This window comes from Castanea sativa, chromosome 5 (genome assembly GCF_040712315.1).
Source record: "Castanea sativa cultivar Marrone di Chiusa Pesio chromosome 5, ASM4071231v1".
NCBI lineage: Eukaryota > Viridiplantae > Streptophyta > Magnoliopsida > Fagales > Fagaceae > Castanea > Castanea sativa.
In genome coordinates, this window is record NC_134017.1 from 72,940,402 (window position 1) to 72,954,422 (window position 14,021).

At 35.6% G+C, this 14,021-nt stretch overlaps 1 pseudogene; it reads right to left on the minus strand.

The window, feature by feature from the left end:
* Nucleotides 1–470: 470 nt before the first annotated feature.
* On the minus strand, nucleotides 471–10,969 carry LOC142635759 (G-type lectin S-receptor-like serine/threonine-protein kinase RKS1; annotated as a pseudogene).
* Between the last annotated feature and the right edge of the window lie 3,052 nt (nucleotides 10,970–14,021).

A 14,021-nucleotide genomic window follows, 5' to 3' on the forward strand; every position in this document is an offset into this window, starting at 1 on the left:
TCTTCCAACCAGTTAATCTCCTTTCCAACCTCTCTAAAACTCGGATCTTCACGGCACTTTGAACTTATATTTAGCACCCAATGGCGGTCTTAAATATTTCATAACCAAGTTAGATATCTTGCACTTAAGAATGTCATAAGAAGTTTCAATCTTTAGGATCTCTCCAGCAGAAACCACTCAGACTTAATTTTAAGTCTAGATAAGGATTCAAAACACAACAAAATACTTTTTAATTGGTTAAGTTTCCCTAGGACATTCCCACATAAAATCAAAATACCATATGGCAATAAAAGATGTGAGATCATCATCGAGTCATTATTCTACCTGCATTGTAAACCCATTTATATATTGCTCATCTTTCACCTTGGAGATCAATTTACTTTAAGCCTCCACCACTATCACAAATAAGAGAAGTGACAATGGATCACCATAATAATAACTCAATAAAAATTCATTAAAGCATATCCCCATTTCCTTCTAAGTCTTATGTTGCAACTGAAAATTACATTGCTACAACCAACCAACCTGGGGCCTTAGCGACCATCTATTCTTGTAATTGTTAAGTCATTTACAGAATGAGCTCCTTCACTAATTGATCTATCTTTACTACTGTAGGCGTTCTTAAAAATATATGCAGGTTGTTTTGGAGACGGAAGAGGAGTGTCATTACCCAACATAAAAACAACTGTCGACATGGTTGGCCGATCTACTGCATGTTCTTGCACACACAAAAGCCCAATTTGAATATATCTTGAAACTTCATTAGTAGGGTATGTCTCACCAAGTGATGAATCAATTAGTTCCATAGCTTTGTCTTCTTTCCATAGGTCCCAAACCTACCAACAACATATTCATCGTATTAGGCTAAATAAAACAAAGCTAATAATTCAAGTCTTTGTTCACACATATACTTACATGTCCAATCAAATTTGAGGAAGATTCATCATGATAATAAGTATTGTTCTTTTTGCCGGTAATGATCTCTAGTAGCAACACCCCGAAGCTAAATACATCTGATTTTATTGAAAATAACCCTTGCATTGCATATTCCGGTGACATATAACCACTGTTTGCAGCAAAGTGAACAATAAATGTTATGCCATCACATTATTCAACAAAAATGATCAAAGATAGCTCTATCATTTTTCACCAACGTATCAAACAACCTCTGGAGTAACACAAGATGAAAAAGAATTATATAGCTTCACCTTTTATTCTTCTTCTTCTTCTTCTTCTTCTTTCATTCTTTTTTATGGCTTTCAGGTTGCACTGTTTTGACATACAAGGTGAAAAATTCTATGCATCACATGGCTGGTGTTTATAATGCATGATTACAACATTGATAGCAAAGGCATATGGGATGTGTGTTATATGTTACTTCAGCATGATGTGAAATTGGGAGTATTTGTAATATCATTATTTTTTTAAATATTTGTAATATCACTACAACATTGATAGCAGAGGCATTCAGTTTTTAAAAAGATTTAAAAATAGTTGAGAATGTACTCAATGCAGTAGTAGTACTATAAGCATAGGAGATAAAAGAAGTTATACGAATAGAAGTAGGAAGTAGGAAGTAATTTTATTATACGAGGAGAAAATGAGTCAAGAAAATAGAAACTAAAGAAGAAAGTGGGGGAATATGGATTGGATATTAAATAGATGACAACAAAGAAGAGAAACCCCTTTTAATTCAAAAAATAGATAACAACTAAAGTCATGTAATAAGGTAGAAATTATTAGTATATATTCATTTTGTGGTCAACTTACTATGTTCCAACAACGCAATTTGTATTTGCTTCAATTTGATCCCCTCCCAAGATTTTAGCCATACCAAAATCTGAAATTTTTGGATTTAACATAGTGTCAAGGAGAACATTGCTGGCCTTTAAATCTCTATGGATAATTCTTAATCTTGAGTCTTGATGAAGATATAAGATCCCTCGAGCAATCCCACAAACAATCTCACATCGTTTCCCCCAGTTTAACAATGACCTTTTTGTTTCATCTGAATGAAGAGACAAGAACATAAATTTAGATGAAAAGTGTGTTTAAGTTTTATTTTACATTCTAGGAATTCATGTGAAATGAAAAGGAAGGCATACCAAAAATAAAAGAGTCCAAGCTTTTGTTTGGCAAGTACTCATAGATTAACATCTTCTCTTCTCCTTTAATGCAACAACCTAAAATTCTGACAAGGTTTCTATGTTGGAGTTTAGCAATTAGTGCAACTTCATTTTTGAATTGTTCTATTCCTTGTCATGAGGATTTTGATAATCTTTTAACTGCTATCTCCATTCCATTATGTAGCAAACCCTGAAATTAAATTCCAAATTTCATTTATTTATATTGCATATTCGTTGAAAGAAATTCAATAGTAAATTATCTATGTAATGAGAATAGCCCCATTCCACCTACAACAGTCTTGCTATGTTGAAACTTTTGAACATTCAGGATGGAATTGTTGATGCATTTAACACACATGAACTGAAGTAATGCAAGTTTTAGGACTCTTTTGAGGTGACTACCTTATAAACTGGCCCAAAACCACCTTCTCCAAGCTTATTAGCTATAGAGAAGTTGTCTGTGGCAGCAACAATGGTACTTAGCTCGAAAAGTTGTAAATCAGAGTTTCTTGTATTCCCATCCAGCTCCCTTCTACTTGGAGATTCTTCATTGTATGGTGAAGTCATGGTAACGCTATAATTGTACATGCTTTGCCTCTTCTCTGTTGTCAAACACGGTAACAGATAATGCATAGTTATAATATTTATCCAATTACGATTTCTTTAACAAAAGTCCCATTTGATAAATTCATATTGAAAAGAAAAGAAAAGGAAGAAATCAAGTTTATAATTTTCAGTGTTTATCCTACATCATGGTTTTTAGATTCATTCAATAACTATAAAAAGGAAGAGTCTTAAAGTTTTTGATATAATAATAATTATTTTATAGTTTTATTATTACAAAAATTAAATAGAGTACATGTAAAAAATTCAACAATTTTCATTAAAATAATATTTTAAGAGGTTAAATTATATCTTAATTAAAGATAAGACGATATCTTTTGTAATTTATTACGAAGATTATAAAATGTCTCTTATCATTTAAAATATATTAGAAAATTTACCTTTTTCAGTCAAAACAAAATATTTTAGAAAATTTGTACAATGTATTATGATCTTTTATATATATATATATATATATATATATATATATATAACATGCTAAAGAATCAAGAAAGTGTTGAATGACATGATGTTAACTCGTTAAGCAGTAAATGGGAATAAGTGAGAGAGCTGTGACTATTTGGGTTTAAAGGGCCTGTTTGCAGCCTTGCTCAAACACAAAACTACACATTTTAAACACATTAATACACTTTTTACACACTTTTTCACTTACATGTATATCAAAAACATTTAAACAAACTTACTAAAATTCCTCTACTAAACACTCCCAAAATTTTTAAAATCAAACTATTCCCCAATTCCCAATACCATATATATATTTTTTCTATTATCTGTTTATTAACAACGGGCCAGGCTGTCTATCAACCCAGTGAATCTTCAACTTTTGAGTTGGGCCGTAAGTTATGGGCTATCTGGGGGCTTTCATGTAAAAAGAGTCTAGAGGTCAATAAATAGTGATTTTGGATTTGGTCTGATCAATAAACAGAATAATTATCTCGCTCCAAGTGTATATATAATTTTAAGAATTTTTTTTTTTAATATACATGTCTTTATTTTTTATATATTTTTTAAATACATATTTTTTTACCATGTTCTAAGCAAACTATTATTTTTATTTTTCTTACCCAACACGCTCACCATCACCCCCTCAATAAATAATGATAGTCACCTAATTAAGGATAACAAAATATCTCCACCATGCACCATGCACCATGCCCCAACCTATCTTGCTCTCACTCTGTTTAAGTTTTCCTATCCTGAAATAGAAACAGAGTACTCATGATCTGACTATGTCCTGTCTCATTGTCATACTTATCAATTACAAAACTAATCCCTTTTTCATTTCATTAACCACTTGATGCCCGACAATACTTCTACCTTGTCAACATTTGTTAACTAACCTTAAAAAATTTGTTTTAAGTGAGAAGGACAAAACGAACTGCACTCACTAACCTTAGAAATTAACAAAAATGTGAATTGACATTTGTTCACTAGTAATGAAATATGTGAAATGGGAAAAATTATTAGTTACTCTCGGAGTATCATAAATGTATAATTTTTCCTCTCACATAAATGGAGGGTCTCATTATAAATTTAATTAATGAGATCCACCATTCATGTAGGAGGAAAGAATACGCATTTATGGTACACAATAATTTTCCAAAAAAAAGAGGTGGCCAAACAAATGGGTGGACAAGATTGCATACCTTTTTTTTTTCTCATTATCAACCAATAAACAATGAACACCGCAATAAGCAACAGTACTGCAATAGAAACGCCAATAATTGCCTCTATCCCTTTGTTCCAAAGAAGGCCATTTTTCTTAGCATATTGAGCTAGGGAAAAAAAGACAAGAAATATTATTATTTGTGGCTATAAATCTGAAAACGTAGTTCTATATATATATATATATATATATAAGATTTGCTGACATAATAAACTGGTCTTTGTATCCCACTGTCGTCCCTTATCAGAACCAGGCTGACTGCATGGATAGCTACAGCTAGGTATGCAAACAGGATTTCATCGACCTCTGGCCGAGACATGATGGGTGGCCGACAAAGATATTTCTTAAGTTGCTGAAAAGCTAGAGCGCACTCCTCGGACCATTGGAATCCTTTCCATTTATTTATCAGTTGTAAAAAAGGTTTACACCTATCATCGGACCGAGAGATAAATCTGCTGAAAGCAGCAGTCATCCCGGTTAATTTCTGAACTTCCTTTGGATTCCGAGGTGGTTGCAAGCCCTGAATGGCTTTGACTTGTGCCGGATTTACGTCTATTCCTCTATGAGTCACCATGTAGCCTAAGAATTTTTCGGAGCCCACCCTAAAAGAACACTTTGAGGTGTTAAGGCACAGCTTGTACTTCCTAAGTGTTTGAAAGGTGTCATCCAAATCTTTCACATGCATAGGTATTGTCTTACTCTTCACTACCATATCATCCACATATACCTCAATGGTCTTCCCAAGCTGCGATTCGAACATCCTGGTCATCATCCTTTGGAAAGTAGCTCCTGCATTTTTCAAACCGAATGACATCACTTTATAGTGATAATTCCCCGTAGGGGTAGTGAAGGCAGTCTTCTCCTGGTTACAAAACGCCAATGGTATTTGGTGATAACTCTGGAAGGCATCTAAGAAACTCATCCGAGGATGCCCGACTGTAGCATCCATTAGCTGATTGATGTGAGATATTGGAAACGAGTCTTTTAGGCAGGCTTTATTTAGGTCTGTGAAGTCCACACATCCTCTCCACTTTCCGCTCTTCTTTTTTACTATGACCGTGTGCGCCAACCATTTTGGGTAGAAAACTTCTTTAATAGCCCCAGCCCTTTTGAGCTTGAGCACCTCTTCCTTGACGGCCTCAAAATGCTCTTTCGAAGAACGCCGAGGTGGTTGCCTCTTGAGAACAACGGCAAGATTGACGTTCAAATGACGGCAGATGAAACTTGGGTCAACCCCCGGAGCCTCATAGAGATCCTAGGCAAAAATATCAGTATTGTTTTTCAAAAACATCACCAATTATATCTTCTCTTGTTGTGGCAACCGTATCCCAACTTGAAAGAACCTTTCGGGTTCATTATTTATGAGAAAGCTTTCCAAATCTTCACACGTGGCCTCCTCTGCTGTCACTGCACCAGGCACATTTAGAGTTGTTAATTGCTATAAGTCTGCCACAGCTGAGGCCGAGGATTCTGACTCGGCTTGATGCAGTACTGCGGCCGATATGCATTGCCTTGCTACTGATTGGCTACCAAGAATTTATTTAATCAATCCACCCGAGGGAAACTTCACTTTAACATGTAAAGTCGAGGAGATAGCACCCAAAGCATACATCCAAGGCCTGGCGACGATGGCCGTGTATGGAGAATATGCGTCAACCACAATGAAATCTACATCAACCGTCTCCGAGCCCGACTGTACGGGCAATCAAATCTGCCCCTTTGGCATGACAGCCTTCCCTTCAAAGCTTATCAATGACAAATCATAAGGAATGAGATCCTCCAGCCCTAACTTAAGCCCCTTGAATAAGTCAGGGTACATAATTTCCGCACCGCTACCTTGATCGACCATCACCCTCTTGACGTCATAATTCCCTATCCTCAATGTGACCACCAGTGCATCATCGTGTGGTTGAATAGTCCCAACTTTATCTTCATCGGAGAATCCCAAAATAGGCGTACTGCCTTTGATCCTCTTCGACCTCGAGCCAGACTCCTCGGCTTTGGAATGTGACACCGCCATCACCCTTATGGGACAGGAACTGGTCCTGCCCGGTGCAGCGAAGATGACATTAATCGTTCCCAAGGCTGGCCTAGATGAGTTGTTCTTCTGATTATTTGAACCCGAACGATTTCCTTGTCCGTTGGGTTGATATAGGTGCTGCTTCAATTTTCCCTTGCTAACAAGCTGCTCTAAATGGTTCCAAAGGGTTCGGCAATTTTCGGTAGTATGACCCACATCCTGATGATACTGGCAAAAGAGGTTCTGATTCCGTTTCATAGGGTCCCCTGCCATCTTACTGGGCCACTTGAAGTAGGGTTCCTTACGGACTTTCTCCAGCAATTAGTGCACTGGTTCTCGGAATACAGTATTAACTACTTGAGGGTTGGCTAAACCAGATTACCTTGAGAAATCTCTCTTCGGCTTATTGTTATGGTACCTGTCCGACCTGAAATCCATTCTCTCCTGCGGGATAACCTTTGCCTTACCCTTACCTTGTTGTTGATCTTCCTCAACCTTTTTGTACTCGTCGATGTGATCCATAAGGCGATGTACACTTCGCATGGGTTTTTTGGTCAGAGATTTCCTTAAATCATGATCAGTTGGAAGGCCTACTTTGAAAGTGTTAATCGCCACTTCATCAAAATCTCCATCGATTTCATTAAACATTCCCAATACCTGTCGGAATATGCTTTTAAAGTCTCACCCTCCCTCATGGCCATAGATAACAATGAGTCCAAAGGCCGAGGGACTCTGCTGCATGTAATGAATCGAGATGCGAATGCCCTGGTGAGTTCCCTGAAAGAATCGACAAACCCCGGCTTTAGTCCGTTAAACCATCTTATAGCAATAGGTCCCAGGCTAGAGGGAAAGACTTTGCACATCAAGGCTTCATTTTGAGAATGTACTGCCATCCTCTGATTAAAATGGCTCACATGTTCGACTGGGTCTGTCCTGCCATTATAGATGGTGAAGGTGGGTTGAGTGAACCACCGTAGTAGCCTTCCCTTCTCGATCTTGTATGAGAAGGGGGACTTGGAGAGTTGGTGCAATGCTCGACTCATAGCATCGTTCCCCAAGCCCCTGGAGGCAAACTTCTTATGCTTACGACTTGGAAGCTCATCCTTCTCGTAAAAGGAGGTTTCGCTAGAGGGGCTCCTGGACCTTGGACTATAATTGCTTCCCCGTGACCCCTTAGAGGAAGGATTAGATGGAGGTGAAGCCCGCCTTTGTCTGACACGGCATAACTTTTTCTTGAGGTGATCAATCTCCCTCTGTATGGCCTCAGCATCATCCTCATGAATGACCCTGCTCCCACCATGCAAGTGGCTTGCATCAGGGTGTGGTGTATGCACACTTCCCTCTCGATCCCTCCGACACTCGAGACGCTCAAAATGATCTTCGCGCTGGGACCCCTGAGACTCTGGTTGACGGGAACCTAAGCCGGCCATCATGTTCCAATTCCTTTAACACTCGATTTTCCACAGACAGTGCCAATTGTAAATGCACAATTTGTACCCGGACCCAAAACGAGTGATAGGCTCAGGCCCAAATAGCCTTATACAATGAAATTTGTAGAGTATGGGTTTGAAACCTAGGTTAGGGATATTGGAAAGTTGATAAACAAACTAAAATGCCGCAGTCTATGCAAGTAATAGATGAATGTGACAAAAAGTCCTCATCGGACGTAAGTCGAGGACAATTTGTATAGCCTTCTTTCTCTAAGCAAAGATTACAATTTTTAATGTCCAAAAAAGCGAGATCCCCCTCTTCTTTACTCTCTCGTCTTCTTATATCCTTCTTCTTCTTCCCTGTTTCATCTACGTGTAATACAGATCTTCCTCCTAGATATTTGTCCCATCCACCACCTTCTTAAAGTCTTCAAGTAATAGCTGGAAGGCTGAATTCTACTGTTCATAAGTTATTTCTCTATTAATGCGGCGAGAGAGGTAGATGCAGGGCATTTAATGCGGTGGTAGTAGCTTTTTTCTCAGATATTTCTCCCACATTCCTGCTTCTAACGGGTGCTTGGATCACACTTTTACCCAACAGACCTTCCAAAATTCAGCCTCTAAGCCCTTTAGCAAGTCCCATGGCCTTTACTGGGCCTGTCCGAGGAGATACTCCACCTCGAACTACTCCTCGGACCATTATAGTGCAGACTAACTTGTGGACCCAAAAGACTCTGATTGAACAGACTTATACCAACTAACTAGGCCCAAGGCCCAAACGTGTCTTTAAGCATTTTTACCCCCCACATAAATTATATATGTAAGATTATTATTTTATGTATCTTAATGTGTATCTTTTAAGTATATATATGCATATGCATGGAGTTACAAGCTAGTTTATAATAAATGCAATATCACTTTATAATACACACATGTTGATTTATTAACCAATGTACATACCTTTCATTTTCCTCTTTATTAACTAATGTGCACTGAGGAAAATTAGTAATGAAGTAACAACTAGGGCCACTACCATAATTTCCACCCTCATCTTGTTGGCAAAGAACCTCTTGAAATGATCTAGAAACAAGAAAATTTCCCCATTTATGCAACAAGATTTGTGCAAAATTTTTTAAAATTATTTTTACATTTAAGATGATAAATTGTAATATAATAATAATAATAATAATAATAATAATAATAATAATAATAATAATAGGTGAAACTAAGAGAAACTCAAATTAGAATTCCAAATTAGAGTTCCAATTTTGTGCCATATATCATAAATTATTTATTTTCAAAGAGTTTTATTTTTTAATTTTAGAATCAAATGATGGACCACATCATAAATATTCATCTAAGTGAGTTATTAAGTACAAAAACTAAAGAGTCTAGAATAAATAAATCTTAAAAAAAAAAAAGTGCTTCACAATAATTTTTTTAAAAAATGGACAATTTATATTTTATACTTAATAATATCCTTATAAAATATTTTAAAAAATTAACAAAATATAAAAATAACTATTAATAGTATTTAAATTATCTATATATGAATTATATTATGTATCTTATTGTATAATTTTAAGTGCTTCCATGCATACACATGGAGTTACAAGCTAGTTATAATAATATCACCTTTACATAGGCATACTCCTAATATTATTTTTATCATGCATCAATAATGAAATCACATATTAAAAAAAAAAAAGGAGTGATAATTTTTTGTTTTTTGATGAGAATAATGGTGATAATTGTTGTGTGTATGTATGTTAAAAAAAGTTGCCTCAGTAAATTGTCAAGTACCTAATTCAAATGCATCAACACGTACGTACAAATTTTGGCCTCCATCCAACTCTCTCGTGTCCATCAATTCACCAAACCATCTCAAGCAACCAACTTCCTCTTTCACACCTATACCTCCATACGCTGTGCATGAACAATTCTCCAAGCATTGTCGCTCACACTCCTTCAAACTCAGCTTCTCATCGACTCGTGCAAATGAACTATCCGGAAGCTTCACATTTTCCACCTTCACAAACTCTACAACACTCTTGCAAATGGATGTCCCTCCATGCTTCTTTACACACCCACTTGTCGCATTTCTCGCAGACCATTCATTTGGTGATCTTGGTTTGAACCCAGGTAGACAAGTGAACTCAAATTCAGTACCACTTTGAACTTGACACTTACTAAAGGCACCACACTTCCCATAATTGTCACACCGATCCAATGGTACTGTCCCGAGAATGTCCCATTCTTGATCTGAAATTGCACTCACAAAGCGATGAATTGATCCAGATCCATTCACCACCAATCTTGAGAATAATGATGCGCCTGGGTAACGTAAGCCCCAAACTGTAGAAGTCTCATACTCGTTGTTAAATAAATTGAAATTCATGACCGAATCATTACTTGACAATGTTGGTATTCCACTTCCACTCCATCCAATACCATTCCAATGACCAGAACGCCACCACAAAATGTTACCTTTATACAAAAACAACTCTGGGGAGGAGCTATTGGTATTGAGAATGAGGGCGCAATTCCCAGTTCCTGGATCATCTTTGGACTTCCAGGATGTTAGTATTCGATTTAGACCGGTCTTTCGATCCAATCCAAGTTTCATGCTTGGAAGAAATGTATCAGTTGGATTGTCAAAGCTTTGCCATAGTACCTCAGTTGTTTCTTTAATAAACAAGACTAGATTTCCGAACTGATTGAGCTGCACAAGAGTAGTTTTGTTGTTTGATTTTGTGACAATATTTGTGGACCAAATGGGTTGTTTTTTGTCCTCGCCATAGAGCACTAGGTTTCTATGAAGATCAATTGAGAGAACCCCCGAATGATCAGTGATAGGATTGTCTCTGTTTGCAACCCATACCACGGGTTGTTCCGGAGCTTTGTAAAACCAAATGCCAACATACCGGTTGGTGGACTCACCGGGACTAAAGAAACCAAGCGCAAAGGTTTCTCCGATAGAGACTAAAAGGTCACCATCTCTGATGGGTTTTCTGATGGTTAAGGTGTCTTGTAAAGTGTCAAACTGAGGAAAAAGGAGTACAAGCAAGGTGTGTAGAAGGAGAAACCCCTTAGTAAAATACATGATCATGACGAGTAAGGTTGTGTGTAGGTCTTTTTGCTAACTAGAAAAAGAAGTTGAGTAGGTAAGGCTTTTCAAAGTCTTGGTATTTGATGCATATATGTAAGTTGGGTAAAGGGTGATGGGAGGCTGGAAGGTCCGACTCCGAGTTGATGTGGAACACTTCTATCTGAACCGCAGGAACTGAAGAGCAAATGTGGAACCCAGGGGTGGGATTTACAAGCAGACTGACGAGTCAACAATACATGTGCTTTGGAGTTGCCCTTTGTCTAGGAATGTTTAGGTCCTTGTGAACGGAAATTTTTAGAAATGGCTGCTATTTCAACGGGTGTCAAGTGAATGCAAGCAACATGAGTTCGATTTAAGGGCAATATTGGTAAGTTGGGCAAATTGGCATGCTAGGAATAAGGTGGTCTTCGAAGTTCCTCAGCTTCATCCCATGCAAGCATTGAATCATGCAGATACTGAATGCATGTAGGATTTGATGGATACGTAAGAGGGTTTTAACCTTCAAGTGGGAAAAAGAGAAGTAAAAGAAAGCGGAGGAACCGAAGGCAAAGGAAGTTGCAGTGAGGCAAATGCCTCTTTATGCTATTTATAGTCTTATATATGCATATATATTATATTAAATATTAAATTGAGAACTCCCCAGCTCATTTTTGTAAGAGCTCCCCCACCGCCTGCTTGGTGAAACAAATATTTTAGGATCAAGTAAAAAAAAAAAAAAATCACAATTTTTGTTACAATGATTCATGTGATAAATTGTGAGTAATGAAAAAAAAAAATAGTAAAAAGCAATCAATTACAGTCTACCATGTAAGATAGTACAAATATTATGACTTTGTTTTAGAACAAAACCTAGGTACAGTATTTTAAATGTTATTCTTTAAGTTCCTTTCTTAAGATTCAATTATGTGATTACTTAACTAAAAAATACACTTCCTTCTCTTGAGAAAAAATTCACACAACAAAATCTTAAAATAAGAACTTTAAAAATAGCATCTAAGGGGGTGTTTGGTACACCCACTCAAATATACATTTTCAGTTTTTAAACAACATTAAACGTATTTTCATACACTTTTTCACCCACACGTATTTTTATATATATTTTCAAATAACAAAACACATGTTTTCAAGTACATATACCAAACATCCCTTGAGTATTGTAATTAATTTTTTTTTTTTAAGTAATATTAGAAATCTAGAATTACTTCTACCTCGAATTTCTTTTCAAACTTCAAAGTCACAAATTTTAGTCTTTTCCATCATTGACTTGCTTTTATAGTTTTACTATGACCTTATGATTTGAAACTCCCCACCTTCGTTACGCAGTCAAGCTATTAATTTAGCTTACGTAATAAACTTTTGTTTTTCCATTCCCATTTTCCATAAATCTCACAACAGCCAATTATTAGAGGGGTGATTGGTACGCAGTGTGACAGATTTTACTGGTTATTACAATTTATCCACAGAAAATTTCTCTACCTTGCTCCTCAAACGTGATGAATGTTGCTAGATCTATACGTGTGACATTGTCTATAGTTTACCAAGTATCAGTTTGAAAATGACTTATTTAATTTTTATTTGAAAATATTATAGATAAAAGATAGATAAAATAAGCTGATTGTTTTTTTTATTGGAAGTGCCCTAACAACAAAAAAGAAAAAAGAAAAAAAGAGTAAAGTGAGACACATAATAAGTAAAACTTGTGCATAAAAACCTAGCGTGGGACCTGCAAACAATACTCTTGTTTTTCCTTCTTGGCCATGTTTTTTGACTAGAGACAATACCCATGTGAAGAAATAAATAAGCTACCTAGATGGGAATTTGCAACTAACCTTCTTCGCTATGGGACCCACATGGGACCTACAAAACATATAAATTTAAGCAAAGCTAGTTTTAAGTTTTTAACCGGAAGATTTTAAGCAAAAGCTAGTTTTAAGGAGACAGAAGATTTTTTTTTTTCTATATATCCCGTACATAGATTTTCAAATTCAACCTGCGTGTTCAACTTTTGTTTCTTCTTTCCAGTATAATAATCAATTTGAGTCCATTGCCAACAATTGTCAAAGAGTTGGTTGAGTTTTGACTATCATCATCATCACCTCCACCTAGTAAAAATTTATTTTTCTACTTTTTCATTTCTATTATTTATTTATGGTTTATGATTTTATTTTTTCCTCTAATTTATTGAATCAATTAACAAATCATCATGGTTAGAAGTCTAATTTAGCTATTTTCAATTTTATTTATTTAATGATTGCTTATAGTGAGATTTTGATATATTTGATATCTATTAGTATTATGTCTTCTTTTATATGTTAGTCTAGCTTTGTTTTATACTTGTATTTAATTTTTATGAATGTTATGGACTTATGGTAGTTCAAAGGAATAAGAAAAACTTTGGGGGAAAATGAACTTAAGATGCTTAATTGGTCATTTAGTCTTGTTAGCGCTTTGCATACTAATAAGAATTACACTGATTAACAATTTTTAACAAAAATCTTACATTATTATAGGAAATTCTTGGTTAATTCGACTAAACTAATTCATGAAGATATGTATGAATATGGCACTCAACATTTTTCTTGCATTGCAAATTAGTATGATAGTTTAGCCTCGGCCCCTCAAAACAAATTTTTCATTAGTCCACCCTTGTTTGTATTGTTTACATATGAACGTATTGTTACTACGTATCACATTGTATGACCTCCATCCATCCAATTATTTCCTATCATCTCATCATCTTCTCAATTCGTGATTCAATATGTCTAGGACACGTAATAAAAATTTTCATATATATATATATATATATATATATATATATATATATATATATATTTTTTTTTTTTAATTATAATTGTGGTGTCATATTTTAATTAGTATTAATAAAAGTGATATATGAGTGGTGATCCATGTGCATGTATTAGTATGGTCTTTCTAAATCAATAGGATCGATTAAGTTTATTGTATTAATATCAGATGAAATTATTTTTTTGGTCTCTACATTTTAGGGTCACTTTCAATTTGATCCATACTTTTTCTAACAATTAAT